We start from the raw sequence: 15407 nt of genomic DNA on the forward strand, positions 1-15407 counted from the left end.
ATCCTAGTTTAATGATATCCTAGTTGGAACTGATTGGCAAGTTTGCAGGGGTAAGGTGGCTACAGCTGGCCCAGAAGATTTAACTGAATGCAGGTTTGAGGAGCGTTTCTCTTGCAGAGAACATTAGTGACGTTACTCAGTGAACAGAGAACATAGGAGGTGCACAAAAGAAAGAGATGACTAGAAGATGTGGCTACTCCACATAAATCTCGATGCATCATTCAGGTGTGTTGCCTACCACTTCCAGATGCTTGCCTGAATGCGACGGTGCCTGAGCACCAGGCTCTGATGCATCACCATGATCTCTAATCAGATTTGGTTGGAGGTTGGAGAGCCCAGCGATGGCACGAAGTACATCATTTGCTAGGGGTTTCTTTGCGAATATACTAGCAGGGCATTGCTTCAAAATCCTGAAGCATTTGAGACGCCTAATTGATCGCTCAACATAAATCTGAAGTCTTGCCAGGCGACGCGAAGCTACTACCTCTGAACGACAGATCTGCGGCCGGCCTTTGGAAAAGCATGTGAGTGAACCTTTGACACATGGTGGCAGCAGGTCACCTATGTTAATGCCACGGTCAGCGAGGACTTCATCGCCTTGCGTCAGGTGGCCTAAAAACCCACTGTCCAAAGTGATGAAACGATCGCTGCACGGCCACTAACGGTTTTAACATCAACTTAATAAACCCACTTGGTGCAATGACGAAAAATTTTGGCCGTATTGTGCGATTTGTAGGAACTAAGTTATATTTCTTCTGTGCAGCTGCCCAGGTCTGTCAATGAAAATTTCGAAATAGTCCACAATGCAAGTTACGAAGTAATTCTCCTCAAAAACATAGGTCACTGTGCTCCATATTATTGCTCTTGGCCGCCAGAACACTATGTACTCTCTGGTGAACTTTGCAAGTTCTTTTACAATGTAGCAGAAAATCATGCTAATGGCTGCCGTGGATGCACCAAAACGTAAGGCGAGGTCATTCAGCAACAGGCCAAGACGCAGCTGCATCAGTGTAAGTAGGATTTGGTCCTCAAAGGGCATAGGGAAAGGGCTCTTCACAATATTGGAAAGAGTGTGAACCAGTTCGTCAAATGCTACTTTTGACAGACCTGTAAAGAATAGGAAGAGACTTGGTGCAAGAGTTGAGTATGCACTGAAGATAGTCTGGCAAGCACTGTCTGCAGTGACTGGGGCCTGCTTGCGAGTGGTGTCATACACATGGTCATGAACAGCCGCTGGCTCCTCCACTCGAGTTGCTTTTTCATATGTTTTGGCAATCTTGCATCTGCAGCCACAGGCCAAGTAGCCATCACCAAGATACTGAGTTCCTTCTCTCCTGCACAACGAAGGATGGGGAGGAAAGCGAGACAATATTTAGCACGGTGGTATGAGCTAACAGGCACACAGGATAAAATGACCATGCTGTGCAAGGGTTACACTACAAGGAAATAACTTGAGTGTTCTGACTGTATAAATGTGGGCTGCATCGTACTCCTGTAGCGACTTGCAGAAGTACTGAAAGCTTTAAAGGGACACTGAGGAAAAATTGAAATTGGCCTCTATCGATAAGGTATTGTGTTCTAATCACAAAGAGATTATGATGAGCGAACACTTGGCCGACAATATACAGAGTTGTTCTCAGTAGCCCGTTAAACACTGCTAATGATAGCAGCAACTTTAATCGTAAACAGATTCTGCTGTTGAAATCCTCAACTCTTTCACACGCTATTCTTTTTTCTCCACTCAAATGAAGCACAACTACCAAAAATGTATCTTCAAGTGCAAAATACTAGTAGAGGTGTTATTATGGAAATAGCAAAAATAAAATTATGCAACTTATGAACGATTGTGGGTCTAATTTCGATTTCTAAGGTGCATATTACGCTTTAAATTGTAAAAAAAATGATGTCACTAATCGTGGCAAACTATATTTGCACAAATATGGTAGACGCGTGCTACCCCGCTGAAGAGATCGCTGCATATTTGTTTACTTCATTCACTGTATGGCACAAAAACCACCTTATTTGCGACATGAAGGATGCAAAATTCACTTGGAATGCAGAAAGCACTGCTAAGTGCAGCACACTCTCAGCTAAAGGAGCAATATCCGTACCATACCACAGGATTAAACTGTGCATATGATTAGTGAAAGCAAACGTGCATGTTTTGCGACAGACTAGCATAAAAGCACGTAAATGAGAACCCATAAAGGATAATTCACACCACTTTACTGTACCTATGTGACAGGTCCTCTGTTGCAATGTTGATGGGCAGGTGATCATAAGCTGCAGCACTCTCTTCATCTTGCTCGCCTGATGAATGCTGCATGCCCCTTTCCTTGCATGACAAAGATTGAGCTGTTCAACACGCCTCTGGCTCCAAACTTGTGACGTCGTGCCCCTTGTGACGTGGTGCCCCCGTCGTGCCCTGTTCCCTTGTGGTGAACAGTGTAAAGAATTGCACAGTATGAAAATTAAAAAAAAATAAACTGCAGTAATGAGCAAACTCCAAAAGCCATACCGGTGTTCCAAGGTGCAGTGTTGGGTATGGATTGTCTCTAGTGGGACGCCCATCAATGAAATGAACTGAGCATACCTGCAAGACATGTGTATGAAGGCCACATTAAGTTCTGACAACCAGTGCAAGCGGACTACGTCAAACACTACAAATGCAAGGAAATATGTAATATGTTCATTCTAACTAAACATGCAATATGTTGATTTCATGCAACTGTCCAGGCGCTGCACTTCTGCTTTGTGCTCTTCAAAAATATTTCACCATAATATTTTCTCAATGGATATTTGAGAAGTTTTGTTTTCTGTAAACCGGGGCGCACAAGAAATATTTTTCAACCGGCGTTTGCACCCACTCAAGAATAGCTCAACAGTATTCATAGGCTGCGCGATGCCAAAATTCATTAACAAAAAACAATTCCAACACAATGCCTGGAAAGCTTCAGGTCGGATTGTCATGTCTGGCATCCAAGAACTGGGCGGCGTAGACGTAGCATCGAAGGAACGTTTATTCCTGCTACTTGGCAGGAAGCCAACAGGTTACATACTGAGCGCGGTGGGCCCGTGCGAGCGGTCTTTTAAAGCCAGCACGGGCTACCCGATAAGAGATAGCCGGGCAGTGAGCATGCGCAGACAGTACGCGATAACACGAGTGCTTGGTTTCGCGCGCACACATCTCCTTCCTCCTAATGAGCCCAAAGTCCTTTTGCTACATTATACAATGCAACTAATGCTATGGCTGATATCTATCAGGAGGTCGCCGGTCCCTCTGTGGATAGCGTCGCTCCCCTGGAGGGTCGTTTGTTGCCGCAGGGGCCGCAGCTGGAAGTGGCTCGTTGGCGCTCTCAGGATCCCCGAAATCTGGAATAAAATCTTTCATGATGCTCTGCTTTGAGCTGTCGATGCTGATCAGTAGCTGGTCTTGATGACGACGCCAAATGAGCACCCCACGATTCGTCTTAACTCGAACCTTGAATGAAACGGGGCCAGACTGCTGAATGATAGTGCCAGGGACCCATTTCTCAGGACCTCTGTAATTCCTCACGAGGACCTCATCGTTGATGTTGAAAAGTCGCTCACGTGCCTTGCGTCGCACCATATCGGAGAGCTGTTGCTGAGCCACTCTTCCCCCGACAGAAGGCTTGACTGCGTCGAGTCTCGTGCGCAGTCGTCTACCTATGAAAAGGTTTGCTGGAGTTTCTCTTGTAGTCGCATGCGGCGTGTTGCGGTACGTCATCAGGAAAGTCTGTAAGGTTGCCTGCAAGGAGTCTTGGGGTCGTCCTTTCCGCAACGCAGATTTCATTGTCTGTACAAATCTCTCCGCAAGGCCATTCGTGCTTGGATGGTACGCTGCACTCACGATATGACGACCACCGAAGCCTTTGACGAAGCTCTTGAATTCTTCGGAAACGAACTGTGGTCCGTTGTCGGTCACGATGGTCTCGGGTACGCCAAAACGCGAGAACAGGTCTTGGAGACACTGAATTGTGTGGTACGCCGTAGTCTTCTGCATGACATAAACTTCCGGCCATTTTGAGTGTGCGTCCACAGCAACAAGGAATATTTTGTCTTTCATGGGTCCAGCAAAGTCCAAGTGAACTCTTTGCCACGGCGAAGTCGGCCATGACCATGGATGAAGCGGAGCCGGTGCTGGTTCGTTCCGTTGCTGTTGACACTCTTCACATTTCTTCACGTGTTGCTCTAGGTCCGCGTCGATACCAGGCCACCAGACGTAGCTCCTCGCGAGTTCTTTGCATCTTACGATACCGGGATGACCCTGATGAAGTTCCTCAAGCAAGAAGGCTCGGTGTTTTGGAGGCACGACTACTCTCATGCCGTACATTAAACACCCTTGATGAACTGTGAGCTCCAAACGCTTGTCGAAGAAAAGTTTCAACTCCTTTTCAGCGACATGCGACGGCCAGCCAACACTTGTGAAGTTCAGTACCTTGCTTAGTAAATGATCACGCCTCGTTTCACGAGCGATGTCTTGGCCTGTGACAGGCAGCGTTTCCAAACGAAGCGAATAAAAAGTTTCGCTTTCTTCTGCCGATTGCTTTTTGCTGCTGTCGAGCGGCAAGCGCGATAAACAGTCTGCTTCCGCATTATCGGTAGATTTCTTGAATTCAAGAGCATAGTTGTAGGCTGACAGCGTCAGCGCCCAACGCTGCATGCGGGCAGCTGCCATCGCGGGAATGCCTGTTTTCGGGCCGAAAATTGTTTGCAGTGGTTTATGGTCAGTCACAAGCGTGAAGAACCTTCCGTAGACGTAGAAGTGAAACTTCTTTACGCCGAATACGAGGGCAAGGGCTTCTTTCTCGATCTGACTGTAGTTCTTTTCGGCACTTGACAATGTGCGGGATGCGTAGGCAACCGGTCGAACTGATCCATTGATCATTTTCTGCGAAAGAACTGCGCCTATGCCGTACTGAGATGCGTCGCAGGCAAGTTGAAGCGGTCGCTTCGGATCATAATGGGCAAGAACTGGAGGGGAAGCCATAGCTGCTTTTATCTCCGTGAAAGCAAGCTGGCATGACGCATCCCACGTCCACTCTGTTGTTTGCTTTAGCAGCCTGTACAACGGCTGTGCCAAAGTCGACAGACGCTGAACAAACTTGCCGTAATAATTGACCATCCCAAGGAATGACTGCAGTTGCTGCTTGTCTTTTGGAGCAGGCGCATTTAGCAGTGCCAATACCTTTTCAGGCGATGCGCAAACACCCTCGGCGTTGATGACGTGGCCCAGATAACGGAGCTCTCGTTGAAAGAACGAGCACTTATCGCGCCGAATGCGCACACCGCGTTCCTGCAATCTTGACAAGACGGCTTCCAAGTTATGGAAATGCTCTTGCTTGGTCTTGCCTGTGACCAGGATGTCGTCAAGGTAGCAACTGACTCCTTCCAAACCTTTCAGCATGTTGTCCATAATTCTTTGAAATATGCTTGGGGCGGACGAAATGCCGAAAGCCAGACGGTTCATAGTATACAATCCCTTATGCGTGTTTATCGTCAGTAGTTTCCGGGAGCTTTCCGCCATAACTACCTGCTGGTAGGCCCTACTCAGGTCGATCTTTGAAAATTCCTCTCCTCCTGCAAGCGCTGCTAGAAGGTCATCTATCCGAGGTAGCGGGTACCGGTCTACTTCCAGACAGGGATTGACGGTGGTTTTATAATCGCCACACAGCCGGAGGCTTCCATCCCTCTTCACTACCGGTACCAAGGGCGTTGCGTATTCGCTTGTAGCAACAGGCGTTATGATGCCCAGCTTCTCCATTTTCACAAGTTCCGCTTCTACTGCACCTTGCAGAGCAAAGGGAACGCTTCTTGCCTTTACAAACTTCGGCTGTGACCCTTCGCGAAGGACAAGCTCGGCCTGCTCTTCCGTGATGGTACCTAGCTCATCCTTGAAAAGTTCGGAATGGCTGTCTAGCATGGCTTCCAGCTTTTCTTGCCAGTGCTTTGACATTTCTCGAGAGAGACCAAGGTGATTAAAAAAAACTAGGTTCTTCCAATCCAGACGAATATCTTGCAACCATTCTCTGCCGAGGAGTGCCGGTCCTGTAGTGTCCACGACGTACAGGGGAAGCTCCACGCTCTGGTCGTTGTGGTGCACGACGACTTTCGCCAGACCCTTCGGTTTTACTATAGCCCCAGTATACGTGCGCAGCTTTAACGATGCTGGCTGAAGTCGCTTACGTGGAAACAGCCTCCGGTATTCGCGCCATGATATGACGGATACGGCTGCGCCGGTGTCAAGCTCCATCGTCAGTAGGACACCGTCAACGTTCACGGGTACAGTAAATGGGTCTGCGTTGACTGATTTAAGTGGGACAGACGACTCGTTTCGGACGGACGTGAGCATCTTCACACGTTTCCGGGGCTTTGCCTCCCTAGCTTTCTTTCCTTTCCTGCAGGCGCGTTGAATATGCCCTTTTCGGTTACAATTATAACATGTATCGCCGATATGAGGGCATGCTTCGCTAGAATGATTGGGTGACCCGCAACGGAAGCAGCTTGGCGACATCACAGACTGCTTTTCGCCTCGAACCTTATTCACTTCGTACGCCGGGGATGCGCTGTTATGCGTGAACGCCGCGCTTTTAGTTGCAGTTTCCATGGCAAGAGCTCTATCTACGGCCTTCTGGAAGGTTAGCTTCTTGTCTTCTGTGAATAATACACGCTGAATGTCCTCGCGGAGCAGGCCGCAAACGAAACAGTCCCGGAGCGCTTCATCCAAGAAACTTCCAAATTCGCAACTCTGCACCAGCCTTCGAAGTTCCGCGACAAATTCTGTAATGGACTCACCGCTTCGCTGTGACCGCTTGTAAAATTTCGCACGCTCTGCGATGACGGACGACTGCGGCGCCAGGTGATCGCTCAGGAGTTTCAGAAGACTGTCAAACTCTCGTGACGACGGTGCGTCCGGTGCCGTCAGCGACTTGAGCAGCGCATAGGTCTTCGCGCCGATGAGACTTAGGAAAGCAGGAACCTTCTTTGCTACTGGAACATCATTGACCAAAAGATAGGCTTTCAACCTTTCCTCGTACGAGCGCCAGTCACTCGTGGTCTCGTCGAAAGGTTCAATGTGGCCGATGTGACTCATGACTCACTTGGAAGTTTCGGCTGCCGTGATGCCAGTTTCAGGAATTTCACCGCAGGGAAATCTTCGTGGCGGGAAGCTTTTACACAGAGGCCAGGTTCTTCACACTGCGAATTCCGTACGGCGGTCATCCCATCCTCGTCGCCAATATGTCATGTCTGGCATCCAAGAACTGGGCGGCGTAGACGTAGCATCGAAGGAACGTTTATTCCTGCTACTTGGCAGGAAGCCAACAGGTTACATACTGAGCGCGGTGGGCCCGTGCGAGCGGTCTTTTAAAGCCAGCACGGGCTACCCGATAAGAGATAGCCGGGCAGTGAGCATGCGCAGACAGTACGCGATAACACGAGTGCTTGGTTTCGCGCGCACACAACACGGATCCTATCTCACGTGCGCAAACACTCGCATCTCCCCGTTGTGGCGAAAATGAAATGCGGCCAGGAAGGCATGTTCGCGTATATATTTAAAAACGAGAAGGTAGAGATAAGGTATTTACAGTGAAACTGTTTTACGCTTCAAGCGCGAATGCACAGCCGACTCGAAAGGCACCGACCAAATGCGGACATGGACATCAGCCCGTTTAGCTCGGTCCTAGATGACATTATATTTACCATTAAAACAGCAGGCTCTATGTCGTACTACCCTACTCACCGTTTCAGGCTCATGCACAAAACGTCCTCTACGGCAACCGAATTAGCAGCCATACGAGAAGCCGTCCTTTATATTGGTCACCAGCCAGCGCAGCAATGGACTATATTCTGCGACTCGAGATCGGCATTGCAGGTCGTACAAACTTATCTAAAACCAAGGGCATGCGAGCAGCTGGTTCAACAAATTGTAGTTTTGTTAGCCGAAGCTTTCCACCGCGGCCATATCATAAAGTTTCAATGGATACCGAGCCATTGCGGCATAGCGGGAAACGAGCGTGCTGACGCCGAGGCTCGGATGGCACATAGTGATGGTGCTTTCATTGAGATAGCCTTTTCTAGATCAGACATTGGAGCCTTGTTGGCGCATTTAATGCAAGCTGCAATGCAGTCGCACTGGCATGATTCGAGTCATCAACAGGACCGCGTCTGTAACCTTGACGCTGGCTCACGATTACATTTGCCATCTATGGTGGTGCGACGTCACGGGACTTTACTCCACCGGCTACGGCTTGGCGTTGCCTACACCAAACACTATCTTCACAAGATCGGCATCGAAAGTAACCCAAATTGCGCACAGTGCCACACTCCAGAGACTATTGGACACCTTCTTTGAGAGTGCCCGAACTATACTGCTGAAAGAACAACATTGGAGGCGACTGTGAAACGACTGGACTCTCGCCCTCTCTCTGAGGAAACTCTTCTGGGCGCCAGGACGAGACGTTCTGATTGGTGCCGTGTGACAAAGGCCCTGCTCACCTTTTTGTGTGAAACAGGCCTGGATACTCGTCTGTGACCGCCTGTGCACAACCTACATGGTTAATAACATGTGTCGGTGTTTGTATTGCTGACACCAGTTTTATGAGTTTTATGTGCGTCTACTCACCGCGATGCGAGTGCCAGCCAGTGTGGTGTGTGTGGTGTGTGTGTGTGTAGACATCACCCGAGAAACTCATTGTATTATGCCATCATCAGCCTTCATTCGCACTTTCCTTTTCCTCCTCTTCCCTTTCCCCTGTGTGGAGTAGCAGGCCAGGGCCATGTTACCACCGGCCGACCTCTCCACCTTTCCCTCATTAAAATTCCTTTCTCTCTCTCTCTCTCTCTCTCAGATTAACATTGAATGCAAGGTGACTGAAACGATACTAGCAAACCAAAACCTCCCGTCAGACCATGTACAGAAATTCGTTTCAACAGCGGCTTGAGGGCGCGATCACTAACGGCTGCCGGCGTTACAGGTACCGTCAACAAACGACCCGAGAAACTGGAGCTTCACTTTTATCCTGTGTACTCACCCTAGCCGATCAGGCGGGGTAGAAGTCTTTCCTCTGCAGGTTAGCGATCTAATGCTGTCGAATCAACTTGTTCTTCTCTCCTTGCGGAAACCTGTGCATCGGAAATCTGTGCATCGCGGACAATTTTTGTGATCTTGAGACCCGTGTGTTTCGCAAACAGATATGTTCCCAGCCTTAAAATCTTCGTCGCAGTTCTTGCAACCGAACACGGAACATGTTTTGCCTCTACTGTCTGCTGTCGTCTGAGATCCTGTAGGCCACTTATGTCGAGACGGCGGTGGCGCAGTGAGCGTCAACTAAGCAAACTGCTCTCTGTAAACGGTCTATAAAACGCCGCGTCTTGCAGAGAAGTCCCCAGTCGTCTGCGAACGCTTTGGAGTGGCTACCCACTGAAAATTTATCGTACGCCTTCATTGGACTACGCTCCTGGCTAAGAGGCTTTCGTTCTGTGCTTCAGTAAGTATTATCGGTACATATTCATAGCTGACTAACAGTAGCAGTGAAAGATTTTCCGCGGTGCGCGTCTCTAAGCCTCAATTCTGGTTCCTTGATTCGCAGGTGACAGCATGGAGGACCCCGGTTATTACAGCGAGTGGGTAAGCAGCGTCGAAGACCTGATGCTCCAGGACACACCACGGTCGTTTACGCCACTGCCGAAAAGCCGGCACGATTCCCAGGAGCAGTCAAATCCCTCCAGTTCGTGGGTGTCTTCCACAGTTCCTTGCACGTACTAGTGCGATGCATCAGTGATCAGCTCCGGGTCCTGATCCATTCTCTGTCCGCCGTTGCGACCAAAGAAAATCTCCGTTGAAGAATCTGTGTCTCGCTGCCGTCGGAGCCTACAATTCTCTGACGGTTGCAGGCATCATGACAAAGGCGGGCGCGATGATTCCGAGGAGTTCCCGTCAAGCACTGGTGACGCGGAAGGCGCTCTTTTTGCTAATGAGTTGCAGGAGTGAACCAGCGAGACGTCTTGGAATTTTCTGGATAGCCTGGAGAACGACTCCGTCCAGCTGCCTGCGCTCTTCCAGCGCTTCCCTGTCAACGCTTCTGCCTGTGCAGTTTGCCGTGAAAGGCAGCTCCTCCGCTTGCAGCGCGATCGGATCATACTGCCACGTATCATTGCAGTGTTCGTTCGTTCGTGCTGAAGGCCGCAGGAACGGGGCGTTATCATTTTTGTTCTTGACGCGTGAAGCTACCCGACTAATCTCGATTGATGACAGCCATGACGAAGTGCATCTACGTTTTTCCAGATTGCTGTAGTTGATTTTGACCGGTTACCTCGAAGTTTCCTTGCCGGCTTTAAGTTGAACTATGCAGAGAGCGGCCGGCATTCGTAGTTCGACAACTGACAAGCACGTTTTCTGCTTACGCCCTGTCGTGCTGTTCAGTTCTTTCGCTGGCGCAAGTCAGCCCAAATAAAGGGCTACGTTTGCAAGTCGTGTTGCTCTTTTCCTGACCTCTCGACTGCCGTCACTACAACTTGAAAATACGAGCCCAGACACGTCTGTCGAGCTATAACGCACTTCTGGAATCCTCGGAAGCAGCGGCGAGAGCATAGAATCATTGGAATAAGCTGCATTTGGATGGTAAGTGCAGTATAGTTGCATAGCGTGCTTAAAGCTTGCACACAGTTTCTGTCAATGCCTTGGCTATGTATTCATGAACTGCTTTATTATTATTTTCCTTTGTGATATCGGCTTCATGCGAGACAGCTGCAGCGAAGTGCGCTTTATCCTTTGCCTGAGAGCGTAAGAATACCCTCGGTGAAAGCATGCTCCATGTGGATTCATCTATTTCAGTCGTGGGAAAGTTGTGCTGAGGGAAACGTATGCTCACTCTGCGGTATATCCTGCAAAGTTGCATGTCCGGTTACCTGTGCTTGTTATTTAATTCTAATCCGCCTTTTTTGTCATTCTTTTTCCATTGTAGCCGACATTTTGTGCTTCTCGCTGCTTCACTGAAGCGGGGACTTGGTCGAAGTCTTGTGCAGAAGTCGCCTTAATATTGTTTAGCCTGTAGCAATGTTAATGAACTGATTTTTTTTACTTCGTATTTCTGTCTGTTCGGCGTCATGCTATCTCTAATCCGCTTCCGCCTGAATCCGGCATAAGGTCTTGCCGACGGGGCTCATCGAGAGCGGAAAAGGGGACGGTGATGCGAAGGATTTCTGACTCCCCAAGTTCGGGTGGTACTTTACCCTTATACAAGCTACCTAATGATTTGTAACGGCGCTCGGCTGCTGACAACAAAGACGCGGGTTCGATCCCGGTCGCGGCGGCTGAATTTCGATGAAGGCGAAATTCTGGAGGCCCGTGTGCTGTGCGATGTCACTGCACGTTAAAGAACCCCGGGTGGTCGAAATTTCCGGACTCCTTCACTGCGGCGTCCATCATAGCCTGAGTTCCTTCGGGACGTTAAACCGCAATAAGCCAAACCGTAACCATTGTTTTACGGAGCTATTAGGAGGGTGATGAAGGTGCATAAACTATCGGGACGCTTCAACCGCCTTAGTTTTTTAAACGGGCATGCTGCTACACCAGGTGAGTTTTTATTTCTGCTAGCGAGAGCTGGGCGCTATTTTGCAAGTCATGTCTAGGTGCGACATTCATGTACAGCACAGCGGAAGAAAGATTTATAATTTCATAACTCACTACGTGCGAACAATGTTGATGATTGTGGGTAATATATTAGAGCTGGAATGCCAAATGAGACGAGCTTTCACACAGGAATGCCAACTTGGATATGGCAGCACAGTGACGTGTCTGTCACAGATACCATGCAAGAAAGTCATCTGCCTCCCAAACCTGTGGCTGTTCCGAGTTGTGCCTGATGTTCCCCTTGAGCAACAATTCCTTACCTAGAAATGAATGAAGCTAGTGTTCTGCTTTACTTATCTCATGCTTTTTGTGCGTATTCAAACTGTATTATTCTATTTAGCTCCCGCGATCGCAATATCATAATTTTTGTTATGGAAGTGGAATTCGATAGCATGATATTTGAGGTTTTCCCCTTGTTTCTTTGGAATTGTCGGTCGATCAGCCGTCATATTCGAACTGCTAGCTGCAGTAGCGCATATCCGCCATTGTGGTCCGGTGCCGAAATTATATGAATTTTATTGTTATTCATCACGACTGCTGTCTAAAAACCAGGTTGCTAACAAAAACCCGCCGGACATGTTGTCATGACGTCACGAGGTGACGTGACCTCTTTCCACCAATCAGGACATATTGTGATGACGTAACAAGATCACTCGACCTCCTTCAAGCAATCAGCCTATTTTCGTCTCGCATATCGGCGGTGTTTTTATGTGACGCATTAACAAGGATCTGAGCAAGCGGGTTTTGTGTCGTAGCTAGTCGTTAGAGAGCGAGAGATAAAAACGGTTAAAGCTTAAAATGGTTTGGTGGCCTTCATTCCAGAAGCCCATTGGCTTTGGCCGCTGTTCTTGCCCGGTTCACCAACGAATGCTGGCCTTCGAAATGAGCTGGACACCGCCGCCTATCAGTCCTCAGTTGCAGGGTTATTGATTCTTTGTGTAGTTGGGTTTTTGTGGCATGCCCATACCATACGGTATAAGTCAGCCACTTCACCGCAGAAGGCACAATGCGGTTCGTACGAATTTGGAAACATGTCGCTGAATTTGACTGCATTTATATAAGTTTTAAATTGTCATACGCTTAAAGTGACTCCTTGTGCAGTAATTTTTAGAAATATTACTAAACGTGGCATTCACACTCAATTACTCAATTCCATTCGATATCGCAGGGGATAGGGCTATCAGGGAGAAGGACAAAAATTGACGTACTCGATAGACTAGTGCTCCAATGCCTTTGGTCTACGGGATATCATAAGAAAAAAGAAAGGCTAGTCTCAAAGACAAGCTTGCGTACGCCAGTTAACGACAGCACCAGCCGTTCTGTTGCAAAGGATGTGGCTTAGGGCGTCGGCTTCTGAAGCCGTGCAAGCCGCCAGGCAGGCCTTGCGGGAGGAAAGTGGGCGAGAGGCTGCGTGCCGTCCAGCAGCGAAAGAACGTATGGTGCGGTGACTCTCGCCTGCTAGAGTCCTAAAATGCTCTGCGGCTTTCCTGCAATGCGCCTTAGCTTTTTCGTTACCGCATCTGGTACATCAATTTATACTCTTGAGTCTCGGGGATTACGCGTCTTTTCAAGCTCCTGATCGCACTCCGTCTAAATACGGTACAGTTGCTTTGCTTACCGGGGCACAAGGGATTTCATTTAATGAGGTTGCAGATTCCGTAAAAAGGGCCTCTCCCTGCGGCCCAATTGTTCATGCCCTGCCAAATTTAGGCATACACAGCTGCGCTCAGGTTTCGGCAGATACACAATATTTCAGGAATTTCCTGCCTCGGCTCTTACATCACCTCCCGGATATCAGCATCTGCTGAATCCTTGGAGTAGCAAAGATTGGCGCCCGCAGGGACTGGAGCTATCTTTCACGCTTTTGGGTTGCTGGGTTCCTCTGCTAAATTTCTACTTTCACAGATTTCTTCTGGCGGCTTCCCCACTCTGCCCATTTTCTGCCGAACCTGAGGCAATGGATCACTACCTGTTATTCAGCCGCCGCCTCTATTCTTTGAGGAGGCGTCTACTAGAAATTCCGTTCCACCAGTTGGGTCTGCCTGTGTCCACTGCTTCTGTTCTTCCCATTGGCGCTTCTTTGCTTGGAAGAAGCAACAAGAGTGTTGGCTCTGCTATGTAAAACTTCCTTCTGGAAACACAGAGACTCCCATTCTAGAGGTTTTTTTTTTCTTTCTCCTCTCCGCTCTCAGTCAGTGCGAACTTCAAACATTACATGCGTTATATTCAAATTTGCACATTAAGCTATTGTCCCGTCTTCGATCTCCTAGTTAACAGGTCCCCTGTCGTTGCGTCGCTTAGTGTGTCAGCCTATATCCAATTACTTCTCATATTTCCCCTCTTAACGCTCCTGTTTCCAGCAATTCAGCGCCTGTGTCGTGGACACCCCCGTAGTTGGTACGTGGCATCTTCATTTGAAGTCAACCAACCAACCATAGGCACACTAGCAAGACACCAGAACAAAAGACGCAAAGGAAAGCACTTTCACTGGGGCCAGACATCAAGCTGCCATGGTATATGAACGGCTTGCTTGTGCGGTTGTGCACTTGACCAACTTAAAAAAGGGCGTATTTTGTGTTGTTGTCACCGTGTGGTTTGTTCTTTGTCTTCGTCAACTACAGCACTCCCGTGATTTCGCCTCGTTTATACTGGGTTTATACTCAGGTTGGACCCACGAAATCCGGCCCGGAAGGCATGTCAAAACGCCAAAAGGTTTTCGAATACATGCTACCTTCCTTCCTCTGCGCGCGGGGGCGTGCAAGTCTGGCTACCGACGCGTCGGTTTCTGGTTACGGAGAAACCAGGTCCGCGCGGGGGTTCATAGTGGCCAGGCTCTGAGGACCGCCGCCCCGGGGAAGCGGCCTTACGGCCGGCCGCAGGCTTAACCGCCTGCGGGATGCCGGGGGATGAGGGCTTAGTACTGCCTCGTAAGAGTCTGGCGAAAACCGAAGATGTGTGGAGTACCGGTGGAGTAGGCCCGGGTCATCTCATCCTAAGCCACGTTCTTGGTTAGTGGCCCGGTCGCCCAGCCTTGAACACTCTCTCCTCAGTAGGAGAAGAGTAAGCTAGGAGAGGAAATAAGTGCATGGATGGTTGGAGGAAGCACAGATGGGCCCCCCGGAGTCTGACCGGTTCTGAGGCCGCGAGGCCGTTGACGAACTGGGCGTCCACTGGCCGGGACTATCACACATACTTCCGGTGTCCGAAAAACCGCGAAAAACCTTCAACGGCTAGTAGCCGGCAGGTGGGAAAAGCCTTCTAGTGAGCGATGAGGAGCCCCAGGTAGCTACTGACCCCGTGTTAGGTTTTCCTGTCTCCGACGGTCGGAGCCCGTTGCGTATGGTGGGTGGTCGGGCATCCCGTGAGTGGGGCCGCACCATTGGGCAATCTCGATGCTCTCCCTGCCCTGGCCAGGCGGGCCAGTAATGGAGTCGAGATAATTGAAGGATCAGAGCAAAAATCTCGCTGTCCCCATTCCCTTCCCACGTCCCATTTCCCTTTCCGCTACTTCCCAGGGGAGGTCAGGGGAGCCTCCCCGGGCCCGCTCTCTCGGCTGTGGGTCGCTAATGTAGCATTATCCCTAATATTTTATTTTTCCACCCACGGGTGGTCAAATTACAACTTGCCTACGGGCATCCTCTTTTATTTTTCAATTGGGTTAAGCCTGTTGTGTGTAAACGGTGCAGGCAGGGGCCTATTATTTTTATTTCCTTTTCGGTTGCCCCAACCTATTCAATGTCTGCACGTAGGACTC

At 49.3% G+C, this 15407-nt stretch overlaps 2 pseudogenes; both read right to left on the reverse strand.

Moving 5' to 3' along the window:
* Positions 1–217: 217 nt before the first annotated feature.
* On the reverse strand, positions 218–1049 carry LOC149356317 (uncharacterized; annotated as a pseudogene).
* Positions 1050–1092: 43 nt separating this feature from the next.
* LOC149356318 (uncharacterized) lies at positions 1093–9919 on the reverse strand (annotated as a pseudogene).
* Positions 9920–15407: the final 5488 nt, after the last annotated feature.

Source organism: Amblyomma mixtum, chromosome 3 (assembly GCF_055824585.1).
Source record: "Amblyomma mixtum isolate Tamu chromosome 3, ASM5582458v1, whole genome shotgun sequence".
In the NCBI taxonomy this organism is placed as follows: Eukaryota; Metazoa; Arthropoda; class Arachnida; order Ixodida; family Ixodidae; genus Amblyomma; species Amblyomma mixtum.